Source organism: Notamacropus eugenii, chromosome 7 (assembly GCF_028372415.1).
Source record: "Notamacropus eugenii isolate mMacEug1 chromosome 7, mMacEug1.pri_v2, whole genome shotgun sequence".
NCBI lineage: Eukaryota > Metazoa > Chordata > Mammalia > Diprotodontia > Macropodidae > Notamacropus > Notamacropus eugenii.
The window spans coordinates 126278828-126292845 of record NC_092878.1 but is presented as its reverse complement, the minus strand read 5'-3'; positions in this window follow the sequence as shown (position 1 = coordinate 126292845).

Below are 14018 nucleotides of genomic sequence, written 5' to 3'. Positions count from 1 at the left end.
AAGGAACCCTGGTTAGAAAATCAGAGACTACATTTTAAAACACATCTCTGAAATTTACTCTCTGAGTGACCTTGCACAAATCACTTAACTTTACCGAGCTTCAGCTTTCTCCTCTCTAAAATGAAGAGGTTGGAAGAGATGAGACCTTAGGTTTCTTTTAACTCAAAACATGTTATCCTATAGTTTGGCCAACCACAGAATGATCCATATATTCTGGAAATCAAAGTGACTTGAATGTCTATACTCCTTTACCCAGCTCTCTTACTAGTGGTCATATACTACCACCTCCAACTTCAAAGTCAAAAATGGGAATCGAAGTCCAAATTATTCATAACAGCCCTTTTTGTGATAACAAAGGACTGGAAATAAAGTGGATACCTAGAAATTTAGGAATAGCAAAAAATAAATAAATAAATCTATGATATGAATATAATGAAATATATTGGAATATAATGGATATATTGAATATAATGGAACAGCATTATGCAATAAGAAGTGATACTTACGAGGAAATTAAAGAATCAAGGGAAAATGGCCCTGAATTGATTCAGATTTGGAAAAAAAAAAACAGAATGAGAATAATATGTACAGTAATTATTATGTGATTGAAAATATCACTAAAAAGAAACCATATTCTGAGTAACTAAAAACTAAATAATAATCCCAGAGGAAAGAGAATGAAACATAACCTCCCTCATTATGGTAGAGGGTTGGGAATGTCTAGGGTAGAATATTAGATTGAGAAAGCATGAGCAGATTAGCCTGGTAATTGATGACATTGAACTAGTTAAAGTTGGAAAATGTCTTTGACCACTAACAGTCTTTTCGCTATTGGTTATTTGGATTTTGTGTATTTTTGTTTGATTTAGTGTATCAGTAAGCACCCCAACACACAAAGGTGGGTCTGCTACCATAGGTTCTTTGATCTGCTTCTCTGAAAGGAAAGGCAACTTTTGAGAGGTCAACAATCACTTTAACCAAGCACAGGTATCGGAGAAAATGAAAACCAAAATTTCACAGAAATAAAAAATCAACAGTTTCCAAACTGGCTTGACCATTAACAGACATACCTTTACCAAAGAGGAAGAACCAACATCTGAGTTTTCAAAGCCTTAATAAACTCCTTAGTGACTTCCCAGAGTCTAGGCTGGCACACAAAGTTTCTTTTAAAAACTAAGCCCCAAAGTAAAACCTCACCTTCAGAGTATTTATACTTCAGAGCAAGAGAGAATGACCCTCTATCCCCACCTCAATAGAAAAAACAAAAGGTACTTGTAACACGCCTACAAAACAACTTCCCTAATCAAACTTCCCTCAGTGGTCAGGTGGGGGAGATCTTCTTTAATCACATTCAAATAGAGGCATTATTCTTCTTGATTATATTAAAACAAAAACAGCAAAAAATCCTACTTTGCTTGGCCTCACATTCAGTCATATCTATGTTTTCAAATGTATGTAATATGTGTGTTTTAGGCATATATTTTTTAAATTCTGATTTTAAAAGAAAAGCTTTCCAATTTGCATGTTTTAAATGACTGTAACTTTTAAATTTTTTTTTCATGGGAACATAAACTCAGAGTTGGAAGGCACCTCAGTTCAACTGCCTTTATTTTACCAACAAAAAAAGGGAAAAAACCTCAGAATTAACTGATTTGGCCATGGTAAAAGAGTTCTTAGAATTCAGAGGTGGGCTTTAAACCCCAAGTCACCTGATTCCAGGCCCCATATGTATTGCACTACCCTCTTCTGCTCAGAAAGGCCCCTGCTGTCCCTATCATGTGGGTTTGGAAAGGCAGAGTTCAATTCGACAGAAATCTTAAGCCTCTGACTATTGATTGAGAAATATACCATTGCTAGCTACTAGATAGATTACTAATTTTTCAAAGATGTAAAATAAGAGAAATCTGAGTAATAAGACACTATTTGTTTTGTCCTTCATTTTCAAAAAGGACCAATGATATCACTGGGTGATATCTTGACTTGTGTGAGAAATGGATTTAAGTGAGGCAGAATTGCACAAAGTTATCAGCCTCACTCTCTCTTCCTGAGTCATTGAAGTCCAGTAGCAAGACAAAAGTCGGGATAACTGGTGATGACCTAGAATGCAGAGGATGACCTTGGTATCTTCTATGTAAGGGCTCCACAGTATCTGCTTCAGTCACCTTCATGGCTGTTGGAACAAATTGTTCTCATCCACCCATCCCACCAGGGGAAGTCTTCACATATATGGGACGCATGTTTCCCTAGCTTACTGACAGGTTTCCAGCCCATTGTATACCCTTAACTAGGTTTAGCCCATCTGCTGAGATGGTTTACCAAGGTGTGGGCACTGTGCATGGTACCACTTCTTTGAGCCACAGGTAAGAATTGAATGTCAGTTGAATACTAAAAGTGAATGAGTAGCCCTGAAAAATTAAACATGTATTGACTATAAAATGAGTTTTGTTTTTTTTTTAAATACATAATTCCTTAAATATCACAATCTAGGTTCAACGTTTGCTCCTTTTCACTCTCTTCCCTTTTGCCCATTCAGGGAACAATGAAAGTTACAGGAAGTTTTATGTGTAGATAGGACACATGGAGAGTAGATGGAAATAAGAGCTGATTTTTCAGTTTGCAAGCACAGGGAGGAAATTATACTAAGAAATAATAGGCAGCATGAGATTGTCAAGAAGACTAACTTCCTTTTTTCCTCACATTCAATTTCAGTCGATGCCATAGATTTTCTTAAGAGATATATTATATATCCAGACTTTAGAAAAGTAATTGAGTATTTATTACTCAATGTCACCCACATTAGGAAATTTGATAATTGTAAATGGAATAAAATATTTCTATAAATAGATAATTTTCAAAAATCAAAGGAGAAAATAACTTACGAAAATGGAAAGATGTGATTAAGTTGTGTTATTTTTGGTGTGGAATGTTAATTTTTAAGTGACTCACTATTCAGTGTCAAGTTGGAAAAGAGAAGTCAAAAAAGATGCAATAGAAACATGAAAAACAGCATTGAACATACCCTTCAAGAGGAGCTAATATTCACAAAGAGTTTCTTACTGTGGAATGTACGTCCCCTACCACCCTCACCATACACAAAGTGTTTTCTTATTATTCCATTTGCATAGAGTCATTTGGGGTGGAAAACACACATGCATAAATAACAAATGTGTGAATACAAATATGAATTCCTATGTCAGTGTTTTGGCAACAAACCAGAAATGAGCATGAAATTTATTAATTAGGATCATCTTTTATACTTTTATTTTCAGATGAAATCTTTTTATTTAAAAAAAGCAGAAAATTGGTTTGCTCTCATTACTATTATTCTTAGTTAATTCAATAATGCTATCATATCCCCCCTTGGTTAGACAAAAGTTAACACTTGAGCCAGTGGCCAAGATGAGTTGTCCCTGCTAGGCAGATATTGTTGGGAATTGGAAACCTAGAGGAGAGATAGGTAGTAGTAATAAATATACAAATCTGATGATCCAAAAAACAATGATCAAGAGATGTGAGAGTCATTTTGAGTCACTTAAAGAATGATAGGATCTTGGATTTGAAACTTTAGAAGGAAACTCAGAGGACATCTAGTTTGAGTGATAGTTCAGTCTTATTCCATTCAACTCAGTTCAATTAAATAGATTCTTATTTAGTGCCTACTATATGCAAGACAATGTATTGGGGAATACAAAGATAAAAATGAAATGGATCTTGCCCTCAAGAAGCTTATATTTTGTTTATTGACCATGTCTAAATATGAATCCTCTCTACATCATCACTACAAAAAACTGATCTTATTTAAACATTCACTAGGGAACTAGGATTGGGAATCTTATCCCAATCTGTATGAGCATCTTACCATCTGTCCTGCTGCTACCTCCTTTTTTTCCTCCTAGGAATATAAACCTTTTAGATAGAACTCCAAGAGACATTGCCTGAAGGAAAGGGAAGAAGACAGATGAGGGAAGGGAAGAGGAGGAGAGATAACCAATTCCATTTTCAGGTTCTACCCTAAACTTGAACTTTTCCGTTTGGTAAAGAAGTGGGTGAAAACTCACCTGAACCCAATATAACTATCAGGATCAGAGAATTCTACACAGCTTGAACAACAGGACATTAGGCCTAGCCAACCACTCAACAGAACACCAGGGCCAATTTTCTGTGTCATTTTTTTTTTTGCTCTAGGGATAATAATCAAATTAATACTGCCATAGCCTCTAGAAAAGATATAACTATCTACATGGCCAATTAATTCATTTGCTTTACAGAATTATACATTTTTGGGGAAAAGTAAAAGATGGTGGACTTCACATATTTTCTATAAGGGTTACTTATGGGGTGGCAAGTTGATAGGATCCTAAATTCTGAAACAGAAGAAAAAGAGTATCAAAAAGTATTTTTAAATGCTAACAAAATAAAAATAGGATAGGAGGAAAGAAAACTAGACTAGTGCAATTTCATTACTTATCGAAAATGTTATATTTACCATATACATAATAAGAACAAGTGTATAAAACCAAGATTAACAGTTTTCAGATACAAGTCTTTTTTTTCTTGTTTATCTTTATTTATTGAAATGTTTGGGGGTGAGGCAACATAGTAGAGTGAGAGCGACTACTCACCTAAACTCTTGGACAAACTCCTTCAGGTACCTCTGAAAAGAGAATCTGACCAGATTTTGGTGTGGCAGAATCCAAGAGGAGACAGACTGTGGCAGATTTCTAGCCCAGGATAGACTGGAAGGTCAGGGAACCAAGATGGCAGAGTGATCAGTAAATACTCGAACCCTCTTCTTGTTGACCTTGAAAGAGTCATAAAATATTTCCCCAGGAAAAATACTGAAACAGCAGGATCAGTCAAAGGGGTAAATAGTCTCTTAGCACCTGAGGCTAGGAAAAGTTATAATTAGGGTCCCTTTTACTGTGACTGAAGGGGACTAGTGTAGGACTAGAGTGGTCCCAGACAGCCCCACCTCAGAAAACCTGGAGGAGATCCTGAACCCCAGGGGGATGGAACCTCCAACTGCTAACACCAGGACCCCAGGCTCCCCTCAGCACCCCAGGGGAATCAGGAAGACACTAGCACAGACAGGATCACCTTGCCTATGCTCTAGCTCAGCAGAGGAGTCCTGCTGTAACCAGACCACACTCCCCCATACTTAATGCATGCTAGCTCCAGGACAACTCCAGGGAAACCCAGAAAGACATCACCTGGTCTCTGTTTTCCAACATCAGCCAGCTCAGGACCAGGTAAGCTGCATCATCTTAGCTTCTAGCTGAAAAAACTAGAGGCCACAACACACAAAGCCTCAAGTTCAAGGCACAAGAACTGTGGGACAGAGCCCTTTGTGCCCCAGAAACAGAGATCTATTTTAAAAGCCAGGAAAGGGGTGACCATCATGAGTAAGAAGCAAAGAAGAAAAGAAAAGACCATGGAAACTTTCTATGAGGACAAGGACCAAAAGAGTAAATGCCAAAAAGGTCAGTATTGAGACTATACTCCCATTTGAAATTTCAGAAAGGAATATGAACTGGTCGTAAGTCCAAAGAGCATTCTTGGAAGAACTGAAGAAGGATTTTAAAAGCCAAATTAGAGAAATAAAAGAAAAAATGAACAATGATTTTAAAAATTTAAAAAAAAAATTTAAAAGGAGAAGAATTTAAAAGGAAAATTGAACAAATGGAAAAGGAAGCACAAAACCCAACTGGGAAAATTGGACAAATAGAAAAGGAAGTACAAAAGCTAACTGGAGAAATAACTCTTTAAAAGGAAAAATTGGACAGATAGAAAAGAAGATGCAAAAATTAACTGAAGAAACCAATTTGATAAAAATTAGAATTGGGCAAGTAGAATCTAATGACTTTATGAGACATCAAGAATCAGTCATACAGAATCTAAAAAATGAAAAGATAGAAGAAAATGTAAACTATGTCATTGAAAAAACAAGTGACCTAGAAAATAGATCCAGGAGAGAAAATCTAAGAATTATTGGTTTACCAGAAATCTATGATGGAAAAAAGAGCCTGGAATATATCTTCCAAGAAATCATCAAAGAAAACTGCTCAGAAGTCCTAGATTCAGAGGGCAAAATAGTAATCTAAAGAATTCACTGTTCACCTTCCAAAAGAGATCCCAAACTAAAACCACCAAGGAATGTCATTGCCAAATTTCAGAACTATCAAGTAAAGGAGAAAATACTACAGGCTGCCAGAAAGAAACCATTCAAATATCAAGGAGTTACAGTCAGGATCACACAGGACTTTGTAGTTTCCACATTAAAAGATCAAAGGAATTGGAATATGATATTCCATAAGGCAAAGGAGTTGGGACTACAACCAAGTGTCAGTTACTTAGCAAAGCTGAGCATAATATTTCAGGCAAGGAGATAGACATTCAATGAAATAAAGGATTTCTAGACCTTCCTGATGAAAAGGTCAGAGCTCAAAAGAAAATTCAGTCTGTAAACACAAGTCTCATGAGAGGCATAAAAAGGTAAACGGTGGGGGGGGGGGAGGATGTGTTATTCAATATAAGAAACTTTTTACATCCTTATAAGGGAAGATGATACTTGTTAATCTTGAGAATTGTATGTTTATCGTGATATATAAAAGGTACATACATAAATAGAGGGAGCAGGTATAAAGTAAATGATGTGATGATAAAAACGTGATTTAAGGCTGCAAAGGGATTGTAATGGGAAATGTGAAAAGGAGAAGGTAGAACATGGTAAATTATATCACAGGAAGAGACACAAAAATATATCACAATAGAGGGAAAAAGGGAAGGAGATGAGCATTGTTTGAGACTTACTCACATCTGATTTGGTTCAAGGAGGGAACAACAAACTCAGTTAAATGTAGAAATCTAATTGTCACTATAGGTGGTAGGAGGGGAGGGGGAAAAGAAAAGGGAGAGGAGGCTAAAAGGGAGGGAAGTAGTAAGGGTAAAGGGGAGTAAAAGGGAGGGGGGGAGATGGTGGTCAAAAATTAAAACTCTGTTGTGGAGGGTAAGAGAGAAGGGAGAACTAAAAGCACAAATAGGGGGAAAGAGGATGGAGGGAAAGACACAGTTAGTAACCATAACTGTGAAATTGAATGGGATGAACTCTCCTATAAAATGGAGATGCATAGCAGAATGGATTATCCAACAACATGTTGCTTACAAGAAACACATTTGAAATGGGGGATACACATGGGGTAAAGGTAAAAGGTTGGAGCAGAATATACTGTGCTTTATCTGATGTAAGAAAAGCAGGGGTAGCCATCCTAATCTCACACAAAACAAAAGCAGAAATAGATCTAATCAACAGAGATAAGGATGGAAACTATATTCTGCTAAATGGTACCATAGACAGTGAAGTAAGATCATTACTAAACATATATGCGTTAAGTGGTATAGCATCCAGATTCTTAGAGCAGAAGTTAAGATGATTCTTGGTTTTAGTCCTAGTTCCTTTGACTTCTGGAATATCCTATTCCATGCCCTTCGATCCCTTAATGTAGAAGCTGCTAGATCTTGTGTTATCCTGATTGTATTTCCACAATACTCGAATTGTTTCTTTCTAGCTGCTTGCAATATTTTCTCCTTGACCTGGGAACTCTGGAATTTGGCCACAATGTTCCTAGGAGTTTCTCTTTTTGGATATCTTTTCCAATGAGGTATTTCACATTATCTTCCATTTTGTCATTCTTTTGGTTTTGTTTTGTGATTTCTTGGTTTCTCATAAAGTCAACAGCCTCCATCTGTTCCATTCTAATTTTGAAAGAACTATTTTCTTCAGTGAGCTTTTGCACCTCCTTTTCCATTTGGTTAATTCTGCTTTTGAAAGCATTCTTCTCCTCATTGGCTTTTTGAACCTCTTTTGTCAATTGAGTTAGCCTATTTTTCAAGGTGTTATTTTCTTCAGCATTTTTTTGGGTCTCCTTTAGCAGGGTGCTGACCTGCTGTTCATGCTTTACCTGCATATCTCTCATTTCTCTTCCCAGCTTTTCCTCCACCTCTCTAAGTTGATTTTCAAAATCCTTTTTGAGCTCTTCCATGGCCTGAGCCCATTGAGTGGGCTGGGATACAGAAGCCTTGACTTCTGTGTCTTTCCCTGATGGTAAGCATTGTTCTTCCTCATCAGAAAGGAAGGCAGGAAATGCCTGTTCACCAAGAAAGTAACCTTCTATAGTCTTATTTCTTTTCCCTTTTCTGGGCATTTTCCCAGCCAGTGACTTGACTTCTGAATATTCTCTTCACACCCACTTTGCCTCCAGATCCGCCCAGCTAGTGCTTGGGGTCTGAGATTCAAATGCTGCTTCCCAGCCTCAGCCCCAGCCTTTGGGCAGGGGCAGGGCTTCTATTCAGTGTGAGATTAGGTTCAAGTGCTCAGGTGGGGCCAGGGCCTCCTCACGGGCTCAGTTCCCTCAGGGGGTTTATGCAGAGACCTTCAAGGATGGATCCAAGCTCCTGCCTGCTTGGGGAGCCCTGGGCTGCTGCTGCCTCCAATGCTACCTCCCGAGGGGGCCTGAGTTATGGGGGCACCCCACTCCCTTCTCGACCTGCCAAAGAGACCCTCTCACTGACCCCCGTCACCTGTGGGTGGAGGGACCCGCGCGGCCGCTGGAGATTCCTTCCCCAAAGCCCGCTCGGATCTGTTCCTCTTGGTGCTGTGCAGCCACGGCAGGGCTGGGCTCGGCTCCGCATCCGCAGCGTGAAGGACCTTTGCGAGAGGTTTGCAGGGCTCTCTGGAACAGAAATCTCCTCTGCTCCACTGTTCTGTGGCCTCTGCTGCTCCATAATTCACCGGGAGTTCTTTTTTACAGATATTCTATGGGCTGTGGGTCGGAGCTAGTGTATGTGCATGTTTCTACTCTACCATCTTGGCTCTGCCCTCAGTTAATTTCAATACTATGTTGACTATTTGGGAAAATTGGGGAAGAAAGAGTTCTACCAAATACTTTTCATGATAAAAATATGGTTCTGATACCTAAACCAGGAAGAGCCAAAACAGAAAAAGAAAATGATAGACCAATTTCTCTAATGAATATAGATGCAAAAATTTTAAATAAGATATTAGCAAAAAGAATACAGCAATTTATCATGAGAATAATACATTATGATCAGGTAGTATTTGTATCAGGAATTCAGAGCTGGTTCAATATTAGGAAAACTATTAGAATTTATGATCATATCAGCAGCAATACTAACAGAAACCATATGGTTATCTCAATAGATGCAGAAAAAGCTTTTGACAAAATACAACACCCATTCATATTGAAAACACTGGAGAGCATAGGAATAAATGGAACTTTCCATAAAATAACAAGCAGTATCTACCTAAAATCTTCAGCAAGCATCATATGTAATGGGGATAAGCTGGATGTACTTCCAATAAGATCAGGGATGAAATAAGGTTGTCCATTATCACCACTATTATTCAGTATGGTACTAAAAATGTTAGGTGTAGCAATAAGAGAAGAGAAAAGAAACTGAAAGAATTAGAATAGGAAAAGAAGAAATTAAGTTATCACTCTTTGCAGATGATATGATAATATACTGAGGCAATATCAAAGAATCAAGTGAAAAGCTGCTTGAAATAATAAACAACTTTGGCAAAGTTGCAGGTTACAAAATAAACCCACATAAACCATCTGCATTTCTATACATTACTAAAAAAAGCAAATAGCAAGAGTTAGAAAGAGAAATCCCATTTAAAGCTAACTTAGACACTATAAAATATATGGGAGTCTACCTGCAAAAACAAACCCAGGGACTACATGAATACAACCACAAACTACTTTTTGCACAAATAAAGTCAGATCTGAGTAAATGGAAAAACATCAGTCGCTCACGGATAGGCCAAACCAATATAATAAGAATGACAATTCTATCTAAATTAATTTATTTATTCAGTGCCATACCAATCAAACTATCAGATGATTACTTTGTAGAGCTAGAAAAAAATAATATCAAAATTCATCTGGGAGAACAAGAGGTCCAGAATATCAAGGGAACTAATATGGAGATATGCTAGGGAAGGTGGCTTAGCCCTACCAGATCTCAAATTGTATTATAAAGCAGCAATCATCAAAACCACTTGCTACTGGCTAAGAAACAGAGGAGTAGACCAGTGAAATAGGTTAAGTAGTCAAGACACAGTAGTCAATGAATATAGCAATATAGCAAACTATCAACATTTGATAAACCCTAGGACCCCAGCTTTTGGGATAAGAACTCACTGTTTGACAAAAGTTGCTAGGACAATTGGATAACAGTGTGGCAGAAACTGGGCAGTGCTTGACACCATACACAAGAATAAAATCCAAATGGATATATGATCTAGGTATAAAGATTGATGCTACAAACAAATTAGCAGAGCAAGGAATAGTGTATTTGTCAGATTTTTGGAAAATGGAGAAATTTTTGACTAAACAAGAGATAGAAAATATTATGAAGTGCAAAATGGATAATTTTGATTACATTAAATTGAAAAGGTTTTCCACAAACAAAACCAATGCAACCAAGAGTAGGAGGGAAGCAGAAAACTGGGAAAAAAATTTTGCAACTAGTGTCTATGATAAAGGTCTCATTTACAAAATATATATAGAAAACTAAGTCAAGTGTACAAGAATACAAGTCATTTTCCAAATGATAAATGATCAAAGCACATGAACAGGCAGTTTTCAGAGGGAGAAATTAAAGCTATCTGTAGTCATATAAAAAAAATACTCTAAATCACTACTGATGAGAGAGATACAAATCAAAACAACTCTGAGGTACCACATCACACCTATCAGATTGGCTAAGATGACAAAACAGGAAGATGATAAATGTTGGAGAAGATGTGGGAGAGTTGAAACACTAATTCATTATTGGTGGAGCTGTGATCTGATGGAACCATTCTGGAGAGCAATTTGGAACTATGCCCAAAGGGTTACAAAATTGTGCATACCCTTTGACCCACGAATATCACTTCCAGGACTGTATTCCAAAGGGATCATTAAAATATGAGTTAATATTCCACTTCTGACATCAGAATTTTAAAGACACAGGTTGGTCCAGAGTAGGTAAGAATTCTGAATTTATTATCTGGAAATCATAGGTTCAAATTGGATCTCCAAGTCACACTTATTAGCTGTGTGACAGTGGGCAAGTCACTTAACCTATCTGAGTCTCTGTTTCCTTATCTGTAATGTGAGGCCTCAATACTATCACACAATAAATGTCTCCCATTGTAGCACAAACTCTGCCTTCTCTCCTGTGCCTTAGAGACTATTACTGTCCATGTGATCCTTGATCCATTCTACTCTTGGCAAAATATATTTCACCCTCCTCCAAGTTTAGAGCTCACCTTGGATGAGAGTAGCCCATAGTCCCTCATCCCTATGTAATCTCTATCTCAATTGCACTTCTTTTCTTTTGTTGTTATCATGGACATATTTGAAACAGGAGAGCATGCATTTGACTTCCCCAAAGTATGGACCTTCTGACTGAGGGAGAGTGGCATTATCAGTCTAGGTGTAGAAGTAGTAGCCTAGAAATATCTCATCTTTGGGTCACTCTAAGCATTACCTTTCTTTACAATGTAAGGCCCTAAAGGAGGTGCTACAGAGCCTTCTGTACTATCAGTGTTAGGGGACTAATTTTGTGGGCTGCTGCTTGGTGGCATTAGCCTAAATGGATCCACCCAGTCATTACTACCCATTTCCTCACTACTGCTAATATAAACTGAATGGAGATGTGTAATGTTAATGTAAGGTTAATGGTAGGTAGAAAGAAGAGTTAAAGATCTTCCCCACCCATTAAGAGGCCTCAATACCTTTTGTTAATTTCTATTGAGGCACTGGGTCAGGGGGTCCTGTCTTCGGGCTCTGAAAATGTATGGATACTCTGAGCTGATGCTTTACTTTGAGGCTTACTAATCATTGGAAGTGTTTGCTTGGCCAGATGAGACTCTGGGTTGCCATTAAGGAGCCCCCAGGCTTTGAAAATCCAGATGTTAGTGCTTCTCTCTCTGGTAACTATGAAGGGATGTAATGGTCAAACAGTTGAATCTGTCTACTGATCTTCAATGTATGTATTGCTTATGATCAGACAGTTGGGTGCTCTCTCTGTTGGTCTGTAATTCTTTGCTTGCATTTTCTCTGTTTGTATATAATTAAAGAAGATTATTGACTGGTGAAAGTTTGCTTTCCTTTTAGAAAAGCAGATCTAAGAACCTGTACAGCAGGCCCTCTTGTGTATGCTGGGATTTTTTCTGTTACAAGGTGTGGTGAGGGCAGACATGGTCAAAGCCATTCTACTATTTCTTCTAGTTTTCTAGGGTTTATTGCCAAGTTAGCTAAAGCTTTCTGAACTCCTTGCTATAAATGTAAAAAATGCTATAAATAGTATGTTAAGTATGCCAGTATCAGAGAGATAGCCTGGGAGACTGTGAGTCAACCTTGAAGCCAGGAAACTTTGGATTCAAGTCCTGCTTCTGACATAGATTGATTGTGTGACTTTGAACTTAATCTCTCAGAACTCCAGACAGTTGTCCAAAGCTATAACTTACAGAGAAGGTACCAATCTGCATTGGTAGAGAGTGTTTCTTATTTAGGAGTCCTCTATACCCTGGAAATCTCAGGTCCTGCACCTACCCTGGTACAATATAAAAGTCAAATGACTACTTTTAAGAGTATTCACTTCATTCCAGAAGTAAAAACTGCTTACAAATTTATGGAAATAACTATATACCAAATTAAGAAAGCATTTGATAGGATCTAGGCATTTTGCTCTTTATTTTAATAGAAAGGACAATGATGGTTCATGTGGGAAACTCTAAGGTCTCTCCAGGTTGACAAGGAAAATAGATCTTTCTTTTCCATCCAAAAAGTTGCATTTCAGATAATTTCTAAGAGCAATAACTGATTTTCTTGCTTGAGTCTTAACTTCTGACATTCCACAGGGAAACAGATAAGAGGACATTCTGACTCCATTTTTTTTAGAACATGATGACATGTACCCGCAACACAAACATGAACACACACACACACACACACACACACACACACACACACACAGAATTGCCCACCTCTAAAATCAGTAGTCACTCACATTTCTGATTTCTATTGTTACGGTAATGTCATGGCCAGTCTAATAAAATGTGGACCTGAGCAAAGTTCTGTTTCTGCATATATATTACATATATATATACATATATAGAGAGAGAACAATTAAACATTAATCTATGTGATTCTAACTATAAATAGAATAAAAGTTAAGAGGTCAGTATAGACTACAGTAGCCTGAGAAAGTTTTGTGGTGAAGGTGAGGAAATGAGAATTATGTCTGTGAAGGATAGTACACGGACCTATTGGAATAAGACAAAGTTTATTTGTTGAGGGAGAATAAGATTAAGAAATAAAGCTGGATATGTGGACTGGACTCAGATTATGAAGGGTTTTGAAAGCTATATGTAGAAAAAAGGAATGAAAAAGTGACCTGTAACAGCAAGCAAAGTAGAATCTTTTGCTGTTTTTGTTTTAGTATAATCTAGTGCCTCTGATTGAATAATGTGAATAAAAAAGATCTTCCCCACCCATTAATGGGCCCAGGAAGTTTTATAGGAAGGTCTTCACCTTTTGTTAATGAGGTACTGGTTCTTAAGAGCTGTTATGCCCTCTGGCTCTAAAAAATGTATAAATACTCTGAGTTGAGGTTTTCCTTTGGGGCTTAGTTTTAGGAAGAAGCTTTGTGTGCCAGATGAGACCCTGGGAAGCTGCTGAGCAGCCTCTCAGCTTTGTTGGTGCTTCCCTCCCTGGTATACCATGTATGTATGTAATGGTCAGACAGTTGGATCTGTCTGTTGATCTATGATGTATGTATTGTTTATGTCAAACAGTTAGAAGCATGTGTGTTGATCTTTGATTTCTCTGTATTTTCTCTGAAGTTCAGCCTGCTGACTTTTTCCCCTAAACTAAGTGAATGATACATGTGCTTGATTAAAGTGATTGTTGACCCTTCAAAAGTTGCCTTTCCTTTTAGAATAGCAG